At 43.7% G+C, this 13669-nt stretch overlaps 1 long non-coding RNA gene across 1 annotated transcript in view; it reads left to right on the forward strand.

The window, feature by feature from the left end:
* The first annotated feature begins 148 nt into the window (after positions 1–148).
* Positions 149–13669, forward strand: part of LOC148145129 (uncharacterized) — a 38099-nt gene continuing 24578 nt past the window's right edge. Inside the window, exon 1 of the long non-coding RNA XR_015750944.1 lies at positions 149–909. This is a non-coding gene — a long non-coding RNA (uncharacterized LOC148145129). The remainder of the gene's footprint in view (positions 910–13669) is intronic.

A 13669-nucleotide genomic window follows, 5' to 3' on the forward strand; every position in this document is an offset into this window, starting at 1 on the left:
TCACGTGACGATGGGGAGCAGACCTGAGTCTTCCCTCAGCTCGAATAGAAGCTCAGGTCCCCTCTGTTAGAGCATCACTGAACGTGTTAAAATCTCAAGGCACGCCTACGGGGCTCCAAAGCTTCCCGTTGAACTTCATGTTGTCTCTGTCTTCCTCCTCCTCTTCCCACCCCTCCAAATAAATACAAGCTGTGCATTTGGATGTCTCCACAGAATGGGTGACAAATAAATAAACTGTTGGATCGGAACCATCATTGATAAGTAAGGGCTGCAGCGTGCGGATGTGTGTTTTGCAACGTGGGATTCTACCGGGCGAAGTTCGCTTCGTTTCTGCAGCATGTTAATACACTCGATACAAGCATCTCATTTGATTGTGGATGGAGGTAGCCAGCAGCTCCAGGCCTCCTAGAGAAGGAGAAGGAGGAGGAGGAGGCGGCGGTGACTCGCGCTGCTTTCCAGGAACTTTCCAAGAACTCAAGTCACCTGCTCTTGTTGCCGTCTCACCGCCAGCCAATCAGCGGCGGATTAACCCCGCCTTCTATTGTGATGTCACAAAGGGCCGGGCGGGTTTCGCTCACGTCACTGGCGACATATTCCCTCCCTCTCCCCCTCCCCCACTTCCCCGGAAGAACCGTAGCCTCTCCCCTCGCCGCTGTGGTGAAGGGAAAGGGGCATAACCCTGTGCATTCGACCCCGGTAAACAAAGGGCCATCACCGCTTGAAGTCTCCGATGCTCCTTTTTTGAAAGGCTTAATCACGTCGCGGATATTTCCCCTTTTTTTTGTCGCTGAATCCTTCCTGAACTACCCTTGGTTTGCAAACCTAAATTTTCAATGCTGTTGACTGGGCATCGCGGACCCGAGGAGGATTTCGTCCCGTCGTTTCTCAGTTTTTGTTTTCAGCTCACAGGTAACAATTTTTCTACCGCCCCGTCCCCATTTGCTGCAGAAAGTTGCATCATGTGATCTCTACACAAAGGTAGTCTCGAATTTATGTTAAAACAAAAAAGTGAATACTGGCAGGGCACTGGGGACATGGTCGGTGAATGAGGCAAACGCAATTGCTCCTGGAAAGAGTGCAGCCTCGATAGCCTGAGCCACCGATGAGTCAGCGTTGTACAAATTGTGCTTGCAAATGAATTGTTGGGTGGCACCATCGAGCATTTACTTGTGGCATCAGCCGTTGTTTCAAATAATAGCTCGTCACCTGGTGGTTGAAAACATTCAATTCTGTATATTGTTAATGGTTTATATTTCTGCAGTATACGAGTTACACATTTTCTATTTAATAAATACTGGTGTATGTAAAATTTCAATGTGTGACTTCCTGCTGGATCACAAAGTATTACATTCTGATGTTTGAAATCCATATGGCTGAGAAAATAAACCTGTAATGCTATGCTGGGCAATAAAAACACAAATCATTGGAATAAATAGGGGCAAGAAGGTTCGTATTTGGTTTATTCCGGATGTTGAATATTTTTGGTTCTCATGGAAAATACAATTTTTGGCTCTGCAGAGGTGTGTCTTGGAGAGCAGAGATGTTGACCTGACAACTCAATCTTGTATGGCATCTACTGCTAAGAAAACAGTGTTTTGTAAAATAACGTGGGTGGGGAACGGTGCTTGTTCTTCGCAGTAGGAGAGGGCGTTTCTTCACCTCGATATTGACGTCTAACTAGAAAATGAATAATAAACAACTGCCGATTTGACACCGACGGTGACTGGAACAGCGGGGGACTGTGGTGTCAGAGTTAAGTCTGAAAGTAACACGCCAACAAAACTGCCGCCAAGGAGCACCGTCCGTCAAAATACATCGAAGGTCCGTCTCGTGGCCTCAAAATGTGTGTCCTGCATGAGTAGGAAATGTTTTGGTTGCAACTGCAAGGAATGTCAAATTCCAATGTTTGCTTTTTTTTAATGCAAAAAATGATTTAGTACCTTGTGTATGTGCATAAAGACAATTTTTCTGTGAATAAAGTATGTTTTTGCAATAAAAAAGCTCTAAAATGTCACTCTGCTCAACATAGAGTAGAGAAAGGCAAATTGCATTAAGAGTTTATAAAATATGGACAAGCAAAGACGCAAGAAGCACAGTCAGGTCGCAAATGGAGCTGAAAAAGAGGAACTTTCAAAGGCCCAATTGAACAAAACTGGTGAGAATAACGGGTTATTCGCTGCATAAATGAGGCAGTGGGGAAGAGGTCGAGTTCAACACCAGTTAGTGCGAGAAAGAGACTGGAAAACTGCTGAATGAGTTGTGACGATTGCTGAGTTCCAGGTATCAGCCAACTGACAACGCATAGGTGCGCCACTTGTTCGATACTGTGTTATTCAGTTTTGAGCATTGTGTTATACAATAACTATATATTCAGATTAGGATTCGATCAATTTTGTACAACAAAGGTTAAAGAGGCTTTCAATTTTCACCATCTCATTGAATATGCTATAGCGTCCTCCAGTGGAGTTACACAATGTTAGATTGAAACAACTTTGCATTTACATGATTTGGAGATGCCGGTGTTGGACTGGGGTGTACAAAGTTAAAAATCAGGTTATAGTCCACCAGGTTTAATTGGAAGCACACTAGCTTTCGGAGCGTCGCTCCTTCAGACCTGGTGTTGTGTGATTTTTAACTTTGAATTTATATAGTTGCATTGACAGAGTCAGGACTCCCCAAAGTACTTCGCGGCCTATGAATTGCTCCAATCATGTGGACAAAATATTCAGTCTCACAAACATCTAGTAAGTCAAATAGTGAAGTTAGTGTAACACTTTTGTTACCCTGGTAATTTCTCATCATATTCAAGCCATAGATAGTTTTGCATACCAGCGGTTAACGAGAAACAGGGTCTGAATGAGTTTTAATATCTCGTCCAAATGCCGGCACAGCAACGCTAAAATCCCCCAGATAGTTTGGCAGAAAGAAGAGCTGAATATTGTTTAAATACTGCAGTACAAAAGGAGTAGGGGGCCTGGGAACATGAGGCAATTGAATCCACGGAGCCTGCCTCACCATTCAATATGTTCATGGCTGTTTGAACATATCAGTGACTACCACATTCCATCCCCATAATCCTGTATTCCAAAATCTATCAGTATCTAAAGACCCAGTTACAACAAGCTAGCATCTGGATTATCTCGGGATTTTAGCGTTGGTGTGCTGTAATAGAGGGAAATTGAGGAGATTTCAGTTATCTATGAGAATAATAATAGTTATGATTAGATTCCCTAAAGTGTGGAAATAGGCCCTTCGGTCCAACAATTCCACACTGTCCCTCCGAAGAGTAACCCACCCAGACCCATTTCCCTCTGACTAATGCACCTAACACTATGGGCAATTTAGCATAGCCAATTCACCTGATCTGCACATCTTTGTGACTGTGGGAGGAAACCAGAGCACCCAGAGGAAACCCACACAGACATGGGGAGAATGTGCAAACTCCACACAGACAGACGGCCAAAGCTGGAATCGAACCTGGGACTCTGGTGCTGTGAGGCAGCAGTGCTAACCACTGAGCCACCGTGATTTTAACTTTCCAAACAGAGACAGGGATTGTCATAGTGTTAAGATGGAAAGGAATTTAGGGAGTTTTGAGAAGATTTATAGCTCAGGTTGGTGTTCTGGATGTAGGTTTTCTCACTGAGCTGGAAGTTCGTTTTCAAACATTTTGTCACCATACTAGGTAACATCATCAGTAAGCCTGTGGATGAAGAACCGGAACTCTGTCAACAAGCACATTGACTTGGATCCCATTTACCACCCCCTGAGGGAAAGAAAAGGAAGTGACATCACCACAGGAAATGACATCAACAACCCAAGGAAACCTAAACACATAAATAGAAAGTGGGTCATACCACCAGTGCTTCATCTGGAGGCACATTGATGATGAAATGTCTGAAAATGAACATTCCAGCACAGCAAGCAAACCAGGAGAAGAATTTGTTAAGCATGTACAAGAAAATTTTCTGATTCTGTATGTGGATGTACCTACTAGAGAAAGTGCAAAACTCGACCTACTCTTGGGAAATAAGGCAGGGCAAGTGACTGAGGTGTCAGTGGGGGAGCACTTTCAGCCCAGCGACTATAATTTTATTAGTTTTAGAATAGTGATGGAAATTGGAGGAAGGCTGATTTTGACAATATTAGGCAAGAACATTCAAAAGCTGTCTGGGTGCAGATGTTTGCAGGTAAAGGGACGACTGGAAAATGGAAAGCCTTCTGAAATGAGATAACGAGAATCCAGAGGCAATATATTCCTGTTAGGGAGAAAGGAAAGGCTGGTAGGTGTAGGGAATGCTGGATGACTAAAGAAGTTGAGGGTTTGGTTCAGAAAAAGAAGGAAGCATATGTCAGGTATAGACAGGATAGATTGAGTGAATCGTTAGAAGAGTATAAAGGCAGTAGGAGTATACTTCAGAGGGAAATCAGGAGGGCAAAAAGGGGACAAGAGAGAGCTTTGGCAAATAAGAGTTAAGGAGAATGGAAAGGGTTTATTTATTGCTCAATTCCAGAAGACACTACAGCAGTACTTCACAGAAGGCTCCAAAGCACTGAAGATGTCACCTAGATGGGACGAAATGTCTACAAATCAACTTCCCAGGTTGGCGAACATAACCACAACGATGGTTGCTCAATTCTATTTAAGGTTCCAGCAACTGCTTCAAAATAAACAAGATGATTTCTCACTCTGGCTAAGTTTTTGTTTTAAATCACATCTTCCCTTGAAGAACAACATGAGATAGTGGAACAATTTGCAAGCTGATTAATTGTTGATGTTATTTCCATGGGAATTGTGTGGTTCACTCTACACAGCAGCAGTTTTTAAATTGTCCCACAATCCATATGATGAGTGGTGATCAAAGCCGCCAAATATTAACTTTTCATTCAGGCCAACAAAGAGTTAGAATTAGAGGCTCAGTTCCAGAAGAGGATGCAAGTCTAATTCAGAGACAGGATTGCTTCAGAAACTCAGCTTTTCATGATGAGAGGTTGTGTTTGAATAATGTTAAGAAAGAATGAGATTGTATTATTTATATAAGTTGTAATAGATAAACAAGTTAATATGCAACCCCAACTCTTGTCGAAGCTTGGAATATTAGTCTGGATTAAGTGTGAATGATGGATGCTGTTACAAATACACAAATTGATCAGCAACATGCAATGTTAACAGATGTTTTAACCCACCAACAGCTCAGCAATTTATAATGCTCCCCTATTCGTTTCACAAATAGCATATTGTTCTCAGCCTATAGGAGATTGGCAAGAATTTGCCTTATTTACTCATTAATTATCCATTAAACTGTGCATTAAATTTAGTACTTAAATGTAAACAATCATAGAAGTGTGGAGCCTCAAACATGCAAGTTGTTTCTTTTAAAAATATTAATATTTAAATCTAAATTTGTTACTTTATGTTTTTTAATTTATTTTTCTATATCCAATTTGATATTGAATGCATTTAAATTCACCATCTTCTGCTGTCCTTGATCAGTTAATTTCCAAATTAATTATCCTCTGATTTATCCGAGCCAATTTATCCTGGGCATCTCTGGAAAGCTTAGGAAGATATTGCAGAACCTTTGGTCTTGATCTTTATGTCATCATTGTCTACAGGAATAGTGCCAGAACACCAGAGGAGAGCAAATGTTGTCCCCTTGTTCAAGAAGGGGATTAGAGACAACCCTGATAATTATAGACCAGTGAGCCTTACTTCTGTTGGAGGCAAAGTTTTGGAAAGGATTATAAGAGATAGGATTTGTAAGCACCTGGAAAGGAATAATTTGATTAGGAATAGTCAACATGATTTTGTGAAGGGTATTGAGTTCTTTGAGAAGGTGACTAACAGGTAGATGAGCATAAAGCAGCTGATATGGTGTATTTGCATTTCAGTCAAGTGTTTGATAACGTTCCCCATGGTAGGCTATTGCAGAAAATACAAAGGCATGGGATTGAGGGTGATTTAGTGGTTTGGAGCAGAAATTGGCTAGCTGTAAAAAGACAGAGGGTGGTGGTTGATGGAAAATGTTCATCCTGGAGCTCAGTTACTAGTGGTGTACCATAAGGACCTGTTATGGGGCCACTGCTGTTTGTCATTTTTATAAATGACCTGGATGAGGACGTAGAAGGATAGGTTAGTAAATCTGTGGATGACACTTAAAGTTGGTGAAGTTGTGGACAGTGCAGAAGGTTCTTGCAAGTTACAGAGGGACATAGATGAGCTGCTGAGCTGGGCTGAGAGATGACAAATAGCGTTTAATGCAGAAAAGTGAGAGATGATTCACTTTGGAAGGAGCCACACGAATACAGAGTACTGGGCTATTGGTAAGATTCTTGGCAGTGTGGATGAGCAGAGAGATCTGAGTGTTCATGTACATAGATCCCTGAAAGTTGTCCCCTAGGTTAATACAGATGTCACATTTCCAACTCCCCTCCTCCAAGTCCCTCCTCCCTACCTTTTATCTTCTCCTGCTGAACACTCTCTGCTCATTCCTGAAGAAGGGCCTGTGCCCGAAACGTCGAATCTCCTGTTCCCTGGATGCTGCCTGACCTGCTGTGCTGTTCCAGCAATAAAGTTTCAACAGATGTTAAGAAGGCATACAGTGTGTCAGCTTTTATTGGTAAAGGGATTGCGTTTGTAGCCACGAAGTCATGTTGCAGCTGTACAAACTCTCTGTTGAGGCCACCCGTGGAGTATTGCGTACAGTTCTGGTCTCCACATTATAGGAAGGATGTGGAAGCATTGGAAAGGGTGCAGAGGAGATTTACCAGGATGTTGGTTGGTATGGAGGGAAGATCTTATGAGGAAAGGCTGAGGATCTTGAGGCTGTTTTTGTTAGAGAGGTTAAGAGGTGACTTAATACAGGCATACAAAATGATCAGAGGAGTGGATAGGGTGAACAGTGAGAGCCTTTTTCCTTGGATGGTGATGATTAGCATGAGGGGATATTGCTTTAAAGTGAGGGGTGATAAATATAGGAAGATGTCAGAAGTAGGAGAAAGTGAGGACTGCAGATCAGAGTTAAGAGTGTGGTGCTGGAAATGCACAGCAGGCAACATCCAAGGAGCAGGAGAATCGACGTTTCAGACATAAGCCATTCATCAGGAATGAGGGCTTCATGAGAAATTAGCTGCCTGATGTGCTGTGCTTTTCCAGCATCACACTCTCGACTCAGATGTCGAAGGTAGGTTCTTTACTCAGAGTAAGGGCGTGGAATGGCTTGCCTGCAACAGTGGTGGACTCACTACATTAAGGGCATTTAAATGGTAAATTGAATAAACATGTGAATGATAAATGGAATAGCGTAGGTTAGATGGGCTTTAGGTTGGCTTCACAGTTTGGCGGAACATCGAAGGCCAAAGGACTTGCTGTGATGTTCTAAATCATAATTATGTATCTCATTGAATAAGGGCAAACCATACATCCCACTGTTCCTGGAGGATCCTGTTGTCCTAAGACCGTCATTATCCACGAATATACATAATAGTTCATCACGAGCCAAATAACCCCTGCTGTACTATAAAATGAATATTGCTGAAAGATGTTTTGTCAAAACTTTTCCTTTTGTACTCACCAGGACAATTGATAGGAATTTAAGATGAAAACTAACATACTTTGAGAGGAGAGTTGGATTGGTTGACAAGTGGACACAGGCATTATCACAGAAAATGCACCATTCAATGATGTATGGCAGTTAACTGCCAGATTGTGTCTAAATTAATCGATACATTCTCCAACCTCAGCAACCCAACCAGCACTCTTCTTTCATACAGTACTATAATTTTGGTTTCCTAAATTGGCAATCTTGTGAATTAGGTTGTAAGTTTGCTTGTTGAGCTAGTAGATTTGGACTTCATTTAACCTCCCCTATAACTGTAAAAGATGCAAAACCTGTTGGCACACCATGCCCCTCACCTCCATCTAAGGCCCCAAACAGTATTTCCAGGTGAGGCAGAGGTTCACCTGTCTCTCTTGCATCATAGTTTAAGGTCTCTGGTGCTCTCAACATGGTCTTCCCTGCATTGGTGAGATCAAACAGAGAGTAAGGGAATGTTTCATCAAGCATCTCAGCCAGGCCTGCAAGGGCTGACCTGACCTCCCAGTCACCGCCCATTTCAATTCCCCTTTCCACTCCCTCTCCAACATTACCATCCTTGCCTCCTCCATTGCCACAGTGCATCAGACCACAAATTGGAGGAACACCTCATCTTCTGCCTGGGCAGCCTACAGCCTGGAGGAATCAACATTTGAGTTCTCCAATTTCAAATAACCTCCCTTCCCATCCACTGACTCCCTTTCCAGCCCTTCAACTCCTTTTCCAGCCTCCTCCTCCCTTCCATTCCTCTGATCAATCCTTCCTTCCAGCCATGAACCAGTTTCATTCCTTCCATCGGCCAACCAGGTCGTAACCTCCACCTATGTTCACCTACCACTACCTACCCACCCAAAACCCTTCCCATCCCTATTTTAAGGGTTATACCCAAAACATTGACTTTTCCACCTCCGGATGCTGCCTACCCTTGTGTTCTTTCAGCTTTTTGCTTGTCTACTTTGGTCCCTTAAAGAGCAATCTAGCTCCCCCCTCTATTCAACTGATTTTTGGAGACATAATTATATTACCCCAACCTTGCATGAAACGTTTAATCTCAACTCCAATTCAAAAGTCGCCACAGGAGCAGTATGAAGTTATTTGTTCCTTTCCATTTAAATACTTGTAGAAATGCTTACAATTATTTTGGTATCACCAGCCAGATTTCTCTCAGTCATTCTTTGCTGGTTCTTAAAATCTAACCAATGATTCTGACTGGGCATTAATCTTGGGGGCATTCAATCCTTATTTAGCCAGATAATGCTTCCTTTCAAAAAGCCTTTTCATCTCACTGGGATAGATGTAAGTAGCCTGCTACCTGGCTGATTGTAAAACCATAAAATAGTGTCCCAAATGCATTCTATGAAAGCATTTTCTTTTTTTTTGCATCACATTTACCCAATTTACATGCAAGTTAAAGTCACCCATAATTATTATGGTATCCTTCTTACATGTCCTACTTATCTGTTCTTGGGTATTTTGTTCTATAGTGTAATTTCTGTAATGGGGACTATAAAGTACTCAAGTGACCTCTTACCTTTCCAATTTCCTATCTCAACTAAAACGGACTCTGCCGTGCTTTTTTGAGAAAAGGGTCATCTCTCACTAATGTACTAACGTCACTCTTCATTAACAAATCAACCATAAAACTTTTCCTCACTTTTTCTTTTCAGATTATCAAATACCCTTCAATATTCAATCCCAGCCATGCCCCAACTGTCTCTTTGTAATGAATATTGATTCACATATAGGATGAGTTGTTTCCAAACAAATTTTTTTTTATGAATGCTGTGCACATTCAGATATATAGGCTTTGACTTCTGTCTCTGTTCTATTTTTGAAATCTCTGGCTTATCTGCAGGTGTACTCAACTTCTTACACTGTGTCTAAAAGAGAAAATGCTGGAAAATCTCAGCAGATCTGGTAGCATCTGTAAGGAGAGAAAAGAGCTGACGTTTCGAGTCTAACTGACCCTTTGTCAAAGCTCTCTTCTCTTCTTACAGATCCTGCCAGACCTGCTGAGATTTTCCAGCATTTTCTCTTTTGGTTTCAGATTCCAGCATCTGCAGTAATTTGCTTTAACCTTTTGTTCTTACACTGTGTCCCTTGCTACCACTGCTTCTCATTACCTAAATTGTTACCTAACAAATCTTCTCGAATCTCGCTAATCTAAATTGTGACCCTGTTCCAAACCTCAACTTTCTTTCATTTACTGTGACACTTGTCATATAGAGTCATAGAGATGTACAGCATGGAAATAGACCCTTCGGTCCAACCCATCCATGCCGACCAGATATCCCAACACAATCTAGTCCCAACTGCCAGCACCCAGGCAATATCCCTCCAAACCCTTCCTATTCATATACCCATCCAAATGCCTCTTAAATGTTGCAATTGTACCAGCCTCCACCACTTCCTCTGGCAGCTCATTCCATATACGTACCACCCTCTGTGTGAAAACATTGCCCCTTAGGTCTCTACTATATCTTTCCCCTCTCACCCTAAACCTATGCCCTCTAGTTCTGGACTCCCCCACCCCAGGGAAAAGACTTTGTCTATTTATCCTATCCATGCCCCTCATAATTTTGTAAACCTCTATAAGGTCACCCCTCAGCCTCCGACGCTCCAGGGAAAACAGCCCCACAGCTCAAATCCTCCAACCCTGGCAACATTCTTGTGAATCTTTTCTGAACCCTTTCAAATTTCACAACATCTTTCTGATAGGAAGGAGACCAGAATTGCACACAATATTCCAAAAGTTGCCTAACCAACGTCCTGTGCAGACACAACATGACCTCCCAACTCCTGTACTCAATACTCTGACCAACAAAAGAAAGCATACCAAACATCATCTTCACTATCCTGTCTACTTGCAACTCCACTTTCAAGGAGTTATGAACCTGCACTCCAAGCTCTCTTTATTCGGCAACACTCCCCAGGACCTTACCATTAAGTGCATAAGTCCTGCTAAAATTTGCTTTCTCAAAATGCAGCACCTCACATTTATCTGAATTTAAATTCCATCTGCCACTTCTCAGCCCATTGCCCCATCTGATCAAGATCCTGTTATAATCTGAGGTATCCCTTTTCGCTATCCACTACACCTCCAATTCTGGTGTCATCTGCAAACTTACTAACTATACCTCTTATGCTCGCATCCAAATCATTCATGTAAATGACAAAAGGTAGAGGACCCAGCATCGATCCTTATGGCAATCCACTGGTCACAGGCCTCCAGTCTGAAAAACAACCCTCCACCACCACCTCTGTCTTCTACCTTTGAGCGCGTTCTATATCCAAATGGTTAGTTCTCCCTGTATTCCGAGAGATCTAACCTTGCTAACCAGTTTCCCATGGGGAACCTTGTCGAATGCCTTACTGAAGTCCATATAGATCACATCCACCGATCTGCCCTCATCAATACTCTTAGTTACTTCTTCAAAAAACTCAAATCAAGTTTGTGAGACATGATATTACACACTCAAAGCCATGTTGACTATCTCTAATCAGTCCTTGCCTTTCCAAATAAATGCATATCCTGTCCCTCGGGATTCCCCCCACTAACTTGCCCACCACCAATGTCTGGCTCAATCATCTATAGTTCCCTGGCTTGTCCTTACCACCTTTCTTAAACAGTGGCACCTCTTTAGTCAACCTCCAGTCTTCCGGCACCTCACCTGTGACTATCGATGATACAAATATCTCAACAAGAGGCCCAGAAATCACTTCTCTAGCTTTCCACAGTGCTGTAGGGTACACCTAATCAGGTCCTGGTGATTTATCCACCTTTATCCAGCACCACCACCTCTGTAATATGGACATTTTGCAAGGTGTCACCATCTATTTCCCTACAGTCTATATCTTCCATGTCTTTTCCACAATAAATACTGATGCAAAATATTCATTTAGTATCTCCCCCATTATTGTGCAGCTCCACACAAAGGCATCCTTGCTGATCTCTGAGGGGCCCTATTCTCTCCCTCGTTACCCTTTTGTCTTTAATGTATTTGTAAAAACCCTTTGGATTCTCCTTAATTCTATTTGCCAAAGCTATCTCATGTCCCCATTTGCCCTCCTGAGTTCCCTCTTAAGTATACTCCTACTGCCTTTATACTCTTCTAAGGATTCACTCGATCTATCCTGTCTATACCTTACATATGCTTCATTCTTTATCTTAACCAAACCCTCAATTTCTTTAGTCATCCAGCATTCCCTATACCTACTAGCCTTTCCTTTCATCCTAACAGGAATATACTTTCTCTGGATTCTCATTATCTCATTTCAGAAGGCTTCCCATTTTCCCTGACCCCACTATTTAGTTTTTAAGCCCTTTCTACCACCCTAGTTAGATAATTGGCTAGAACAGTGGTACAAACATGGTTTGAAATATGGTGTCTGACTGATCTAATGGTATCTGGATCAGTGGTGCTGGAAGAGCACAGCAATTCAGGCAGCATCCAACGAGCAGCAAAATCGACGTTTCGGGCAAAAGCCCTTCATCAGGAATAAAGGCAGAGAGCCTGAAGCATGGAGAGATAAGCTAGATGAGGGTGGGGGTGGGGAGAGACTAGCATAGAGTACAATGGGTGAGTGGGGGAGGAGATGAAGGTGATAGGTCAGGGAGGAGAGGGTGGAGTGGATAGGTGGAAAAGGAGCTAGGCAAGTCGGACAAGTCCGGCCAAGTCAAGGGGACAGTGCGGAGCTGGAAGTTTGAAACTTGGATGAGGTGGGGGAAGGGGAAACGAGGAAGCTGTTGAAGTCCACATTGATGCCCTGGGGTTGAAGTGTTCTGAGGCAGAAGATGAGGCGTTCTTCCTCCAGGCGTCTGGTGGTGAGGGAGCGGCGGTGAAGGAGGCCCAGGACCTCCATGTCCTCGACAGAGTGGGAGGGGGAGTTGAAATGTTGGGCCACAGGGTGGTTTGGTTGATTGATGCGGGTGTCTCAGAGATGTTCCCTAAAGCGCTCTGCTAGGAGGCGCCCAGTCTCCCCAATGTAGAGGAGGCCGCATCGGGAGCAACGGATACAATAAATGATATTGGTGGATGTGCAGGTAAAACTTTGATGGATGTGGAAGGCTCCTTTCGGGCCTTGGATAGAGGTGAGGGAGGAGGTGTGGGCACAGGTTTTACAGTTCCTGCGGTGGCAAGGGAAAGTGCCAGGATGGGAGGGTGGGTCGTAGGGGGGCGTGGACCTGACCAGGTAGTCACGGAGGGAACGGTCTTTGCGCAAGGCGGAAAGGGGTGGGGAGGGAAATATATCCCTGGTGGTGGGGCCTTTTTGGAAGTGGCGGAAATGTCGGCGATGATTTGGTTTATGTGGAGGTTTGTAGGGTGGAAGGTGAGCACCAGGGGCGTTCTGTCATTGTTACGTTTGGGGTCTGAAGGTGGAGGTGTGGGATATGGACGAGATGCGTTGGACGGCATCTTTAACCACGTGGGAAGGGAAATTGCGGTCTCTAAAGAAGGAGGCCATCTGGTGTGTTCTATGGTGGAACTGGTCCTCCTGGGAGCAGATACGGCGGAGGAATTGGGAATACGGGATGGCATTTTTGCAAGAGATAGGATGGGAAGAGGTGTAATCCAGGTAGCTGTGGGAGTCGGTGGGTTTGTAAAAAATGTCAGTGTTAAGTCAGTCGACACTAATGGAGATGGAGAGGTCCAGGAAGGGGAGGGAGGTGTCAGAGATGGTCCAGGTAAATTTAAGGTCAGGGTGGAATGTGTTAGTGAAGTTGATGAATTGCTCCTAAAGGAGCCTTCCACATCCATCAAAGTTTTACCTGCACATCCACCAATATCATTTATTGTATCCGTTGCTCCCGATGCGGTCTCCTCTACATTGGGGAGACTGGGTGCCTCCGAGCAGAGCACTTTAGGGAACATCTCCGAGACACTCGCACCAATCAACCAAACCCCGCCTTGGCCCAACATTTCAACTCCCCCTCCCACTCTGCCGAGGACATGGAGGTCCTGGGCCTCCTTCACCGCCGCTCCCTCACCACCAGACGCCTGGAGGAAGAACGCCTCATCTTCCGTCTCAGAACACTTCAACCCCAGGGCATCAATGTGGACTTCAACAGCTTC

The sequence above is a fragment of the Chiloscyllium plagiosum genome, unplaced genomic scaffold (genome assembly GCF_037043375.1).
Source record: "Chiloscyllium plagiosum isolate Xiang-an unplaced genomic scaffold, Cpla_swu_hap1 HiC_scaffold_26, whole genome shotgun sequence".
Taxonomy (NCBI): domain Eukaryota; kingdom Metazoa; phylum Chordata; class Chondrichthyes; order Orectolobiformes; family Hemiscylliidae; genus Chiloscyllium; species Chiloscyllium plagiosum.